The sequence below is a fragment of the Antrostomus carolinensis genome, unplaced genomic scaffold, assembly GCF_000700745.2.
Source record: "Antrostomus carolinensis isolate BGI_N321 unplaced genomic scaffold, ASM70074v2 scaffold4145, whole genome shotgun sequence".
In the NCBI taxonomy this organism is placed as follows: domain Eukaryota; kingdom Metazoa; phylum Chordata; class Aves; order Caprimulgiformes; family Caprimulgidae; genus Antrostomus; species Antrostomus carolinensis.
Genome location: NW_010314075.1, coordinates 1 through 6,613, shown reverse-complemented (window position 1 = coordinate 6,613; position 6,613 = coordinate 1).

The window sequence follows — 6,613 nt, the reverse complement described above, 5'->3', positions numbered from 1 at the left end:
CTACAATGGGGAGGTGGGAGCCAGAAACCTCCTCCTGGAGGAGCACATTTGCAGTGGGAAGGACAAAAATGCAAAGCTGAAATCAATCCATCTCTCTCTCCCTTGAACGCTTTGGCCATTTATAACAGTTTAAAGTGGAGTCAGTCACTGAGGACAAGAGAAGCTTGTAAATCCATTTACTACTTTCTGCACTAAAGGAGAAGCAGTGAATTTATAGTGGAAATGCAGGAAGCGCACAGATGAGGTGTTCCACATTAGTGGTAGAGGATGGCTCAAAAATATCAGAGCAAACCTGAACCAACAGAAAGCATGTGGGCCTTGGGATCCAGACATATCAAACAGCTTTGTGGACTAATCTTCCCTCTGCTGCCCTGGCTCTGAGTTTTCATCAAAGGCACAGAGGTGTCTATGCCACAGCTTGTTTTGAGTCCCCCTTTGTGGTCCTGTCGTGCTGGCAGCACAAGCCTTATTGCTGCTTCTCCTGAAACCTTCCCTGCCACCGTGGGGATGGAAACCTGCCTCAAAAACATGGGGATCCTTCCCAGAGAGGTGGAATTTGGCCTCCCCAGGCAGCAGGCGCATCTGCTTACACCTCAGTGGATTTAACAGCAGGTATTGTGGAGATCTGAGTTCCCTCCTGTCACTGCACGTGGAAACCACTTTCTGCCTGGTTTAGCGGGACCCCACGCCTGTGGAACCAGTCCTGCGATTCCAGAGCTCCCTTTCCTGCAAGGCCAGTGAGCCTGCACCAAAACCATTGTGCTTTTGGTGTGCCGGTGGCAGCCAGCTTTCCAGCCTGTAATTTCAGATTCAACTGGTTTTTACATACGCTTCTGTTATGAGCAATCAACGGATGTTCACCATAAGAAACATAGAAACGAGCCAACTCCGTGCATGTGCCAGCCTGTGCCAAGCTTGTCACTGACAGTGAAGTCTCTTTACAATAATGTCCAAGGGTTTAGAAGAAATTGGAAATACACCCACTTCTGAGCTGCGTGAGGTCACTGCTGCAGCTTACACAAGGCCCCTTGTCCGTGTGTGTGTGTCTGCGGGATCTGACCTGGTGCAAAACCAGCACTTTGCTGTTGGAAGCTGGATGTGCCTCCGACTTCACAGCGTGTGGCTACAGAAGTGGATCCAAATGTGCCCCTGTTATTTGTGTGTGTGAATGTGCACGTACTCAATTACTACTTGGTGTCCAGTGGCTGCTGCTTCTTGAACACGAGGCTGTGATGCTTGAAAGTGTAAAGGTACCATAATACACAACAAAACACACACAAACCCCCCGGTGCTTCGGGTCCTTTTTACAGCACTCTGCTTCAAAGCACTGCTTTCAGTTTGTGATGTTATTACTAACCAAAAGCTGGTTTGGGTTGAAAGTAAGTTTGTGGTATTTTCTTTACTTACCAGATTTTATCTGGTATGTAAATCACAGAGTGAATTACCTTGTAACTATCCCCAGGTACAAATGGGCTACAGAAAAAAGCATCAAGGGGTGATGCAATTAATCCCACTCATGAGGAAAGACTGTCATTAGTCATTTGCAGCTTCAGCACTGGTGACTTTCAAGGTGTACAAATCTCTCGTTAGATACATTTCATGTTCTGCAGATGGCCATTTTGTCTTCTCGCTGCATGCACTGGAACATGCCCAAGTATACAAAAATGAGAGGAACGATTGTTAGGGCTGAAATTTTTGTTCATTTTCAATGGGATTTTTTTTTTCCTTTGCATGGCGCACATCCTGGGCTTTGATAAATGTGTCTCGCTAGACACTGTGGTAAGCCAACCTCTGCTAATATTCATTATGCAGAACCCACTAGGAAATGGTCTGAGTCAGGGAAATGGAAAACCTTTAAAAGATAAAAAGAAAAATTTTCTTTTTCTTTTTCTTTTTTTTTTTTTTTTTTTTTTTTTTTTTGCCTGAGGAAACTAATTTATAACACTTTACATTTCTGGGATGTTTTAGAATATTAAAGCCAGAAATTTCAAGGTTGTATGTGCTATCAATGTATTCAGAACTTCATAGCAAAGATATAATGACTGAGCCCTGTGCAAAGATACAGACAAGACACTTTTTTAAATTGGAGAAAATGTATTCAAAGGTGACTTAGGAGCCTGATGATAAAGAATCTGAAGGAAGCCACCAAGGTGGAAGCTGGGTGTGCACACGCTGTGTGCCACTGACGCCAAGATCTCTGCAGTGGGTATGTTTTCATCCCATGATGAATAACCAGTAACGTCTTCCTCTTCCAGTGGCCCAGCAGGACACCGAGAACGCCCGTGCCGCAGTCACGATGTGGTAGCTGATACCCAGTAATTCGTCACTTGAGCCAGTCCTGCTGGTAACTTGTTTCTCCAGCTTCTAAAACATTGCATCAGATTAACAAAGAATATGATTCTTTTTAACAGATTCTGTTGCGCCACTGTAATTTTGTGTGCGCTTGAACGTGTGTGAATATGTTCAAATTGATTTAAATCTCGCTTACATTACTTTTGCTTTCATTGCAAGCCATACAGCCAGTTTTAAATAGCAATAACTGTGTCTAGGAGGAGTTCACCAGCATAGTGTATTGTCCTTCAAGTGGTGTGAGACTTCCAAAAAGTTCTCCAGTAATATGTGTGAAAACGAGATTCTAAATTCCTGAGATTTCTGCAGTAAAGAAAGCAAAGAAGAAAAACCCCCAAAGCAAACAGTTTTCAGTTAAAGGGCTGGTATTCAGATATTACAAAGGGAAAGAAAGAATATAATCCCTTTTTGTGAGTGGAGTTAGGTCATCTGTAAAAGCCTCTCAGAATATTATCTTCCAGGCTAATCGCTGTATTGACATTTGCCTGTTTCATTAGAGCTGAGTTTTTACTGCATTGCTGAGGTTAGAACCTGACTCATCTGTCATGGTCAAGGGCTGGTTTGTAATTTCATGATGGTAGAATAAAAAAAAAAATCTCGCCCTTATTTTAACTAGTTGGGTTGAAATGGTGTCCACAGAATTCTCAGTATTGGTGTTTTTAGACTTCATAGTTCTTAGTTTTTTATCATAGTTTTAATTTCATTCAGTTGACAAAGTGACAGTTATTAAAAAAAGAGCCATGTTAAAACACATTTGTAAAAACGTTACATATACCACACAAACAGACATATAATCAGATATAATAGATGCAAGTGCTAAGAAAGGGAGAAAGAAAGAAATGTTATCTGAAACTACAAAGAAAAAACAATTTAGGCCAGAACTAAGTCATTTATCCATGTAATAAACCTCCACAGCTACTGACTGAACAGATAAGCTCATGGTCTCTGTAATACACTGACAATAAACTCTGCAGCAAAAGGAAAGTGTCAGAAAAGTTTTACACACATGCAGGAAACAGATCAGCATCTGAAAGGAGTCAAAATTGTCTGCAGAATCCTCCTTTGCCCAGGGTCAGAATTCTTCTTGCATCACACTAGTAAATCCAGAAATGCTTCGCTTCATTATTATGCAAATATATTTATTCCCTTCAAGAGTGTTTCAAAGGTTTGCTGGGTGCACTGCAGATACTTTTCTCTACCCACATGAGTGTTCTCTGGATTTGGCAGTGAAGTTGTCATGAAACATTTTAACTCTTCACTCATTGATGACCTATTTTGCCTGAAAGTGATTTTCCTTTTGCATCAGTGCCTGCTTTCTGTCCATTCACTAACTGCTATTTTGCCACTGGTTTGTTTGTGGGTATTTTTTGTAATGAAAAAGATGGAATGGTGACAAAACACAGTATGATTTTTCCATAATATGAGAATAATAATAATAATTTGTAGTTTCTGCTATGTCTTTTGCCTCAGTGGATGCCGGATGTGTTTCCAGCAGAACAGAACTCTGGAGTTGAGACACCCAGAAGGGAGCTGGCAGAACAACTCAGGACAGGAGGGCTGAGGGTGTGGAAGATGGGAAAGCAGCAGATGAGGCAGGAGCAACACTGCGTGATTTCTGCTGACCCAAGAGGCACATCGCAGCCTTCAGCCAGGCTCCTGGAGCACCTGAGTGTGTGCTCTGGGCTAAATCAGCTCCGTGATGCAGCTACTGCACGGACAACGACGCATGCAGCGGGGCCAGGCAGCCCTGCCAGTGGGCTTGTGAATGCTGATGGGACTCCAGGGTCACCCTGTTTGCGGTCAAGACAGAGGCATTTCCAGTTGACAGCAGAAGCAGTGTTTCAGATCCAGAATACTCAGAGAGCAGAAATGTTGCTGCATCAGATCTTTAGAAATATCCAGGGGTAAGGACAGGATTTTGAGGATTAACATTTTGTGTGTAGATACCTTATGTGGCATGTTGGAATTTAAGTCTCTTTGTGGATTTGGCCAATTAGCCATTCTCTGCATCAGCAATTTTATACCTCCCAGGAGCGCTGGGGGACAGACGCATGAAACATTGCAAAGATGTCAGAAACTGTCTTGTTAGAGACCTGCTAGGATCTCATATAGACAATCTATATCTACATAAAATATTTTACATGTAGAACATGCCCAGTCATCTCACCATCAATCTCTCTCCACTGGGATGTGAACCATGAAAATCTGCAGTCACCAGACAGAGGAGCAATGATATTTCTCTGCAGCATTTGGGTCTTCCTTGATCTTCCTTGTGTTAACTGAACCTTGTACTACTTTAACTGGTGGAAGGTTACAGGACAACCTTGGTGGCTTTATTATTGTCCAATTTGTTTATAATTATCCTCTTTCTTTGCAAAATAAAAGAAAACAAGAAAAAAAGATTTTAAAAAAGGGCAGGGAAAAAAGGCAGCTTCAAGTGCTACTCCTGCAATGATCCTCTGGTTAAGAAGGAAACTTATAATTGGGTTACTTGTGCGTGGTATAAGGATGTGGGTATAACTACTATGTACCATGAATAATCACCTACTTCAGCAGTTCAACTTGTGTGAATTTCAGGGGGTACAGAGATGTTAGTTATACAATACGAGAAGAAATTCCCCCCAAACAAGCTTATTTTTGTTTAACAACAAAAGATGACATCAAAATGTTGTGACTAAATGCTTCTAATCCTTGTGGGGTGAAGTGATCACCAGGAGGTTAGTAGAAGAGAAAAGAAGGAGAGAAAAAGAGAGAGAGAGAGAGGCTGCTGTGGAGAATTTTCCCATCACAGAGACGGTGACTGGAGAAAGCTGAAGGCAAGCCCGCAGCCGCGGCAATTCGTACAGTTTTTAATGCATACATCCAGAGACCAAGGAACATGAAATCGTAATTAGCAGAGAAAATAGGAGAGATGGAATCAGACTCTATCAAGGACAGCTTAAGCGTAGCCTCCAAAATGGCTGTGTCAGACATTTAACTGATGTGCATTTTTAGACGCTTATCTAAATTAGTTATTAGAACACATCAACTCTGTGTCTCAACCTCTGGTGGTAATATCCCTGAAGTCATGCTAGGGATAAATTTGTCCTGTATGTTCAGGGCAAAGAACTAAATTCCTCTGATGTACAGACCTCAGATCTCCTCATGTGTGCCTTTCTCTTCAGTGAAAACACTTCCCACTTCCCTCTGCTAAAGGCAATAATGTTAACAGCCTCCAACTTATCTCCTGTGCTACTCCTGGAATCAGCCATGGAGACAGTTTACAGAGACAGCAAACAGTTGGGGTTATACAAGTGTAATTGAGGGCAAAATCTGTCCTGACATATCCTAGTGCTTTTTCAAAAAGCAGATCTAATTCCACATGAAATTTCTCAGATCCCCAGGAAGAATGAGTCCTTCTTTACAGCCACGTGATTTATTGTGCTGGCCTGTGTTCTGCAGATGAAAGGTGAGGTTAATGTTAAACAACAAGTTTGCTCTATTTTCGGCACCGGTACCTTCACGCTATCTTTTCTAACTATATGGTAGCTCAGAGATGAAACAGCTTAAAAATCTCCTAAGTGACCAAATATTTTATTAATTGCTATTCAGTCATTTGGAATTCTGCTGTTGTGACAACTTCCTCACTGCACAGAGCAGCAAGAAGCAGCATCAGCTTTTTATCTAGCAATGCACTGATGCATAATCTTAGCTTGCTGTGCACGCTCAGTAACGGTGGCTTAATGTGACTAATGCGGAGCATGGACCTAAAAGGTCTGATGGACCAGAGCCATAGCGTGGCCAAAAGCTTCTGCCGGAGCCGTAGGATTCTGTCCCTTGTCTCCCACTGAAGATAATTCGAACACATTTACTGATAACGCTGATAACTGTTTACTTATTCATGAGAACAACTTGGCGGAACCACTTGCGTGCAGAACGCACGTTGAACACCGAGTGAGACGGGGTGGAAGGGGATGGGATGCCGGGGGACTACGTGAGGCAGGAACGAAGCAGCACAACGCCGGGGCTGCTCCGCCTTCGCACCGGGCCTCGTGCCTTCGAACACATTTACTGATAACGCTGATAACTGTTTACTTATTCATGAGAACAACTTGGCGGAACCACTTGCGTGCAGAACGCACGTTGAACACCGAGTGAGACGGGGTGGAAGGGGATGGGATGCCGGGGGACTACGTGAGGCAGGAACGAAGCAGCACAACGCCGGGGCTGCTCCGCCTTCGCACCGGGCCTCGTGCCTGGCCTGGGCCCTGGGGCTGACGATGGC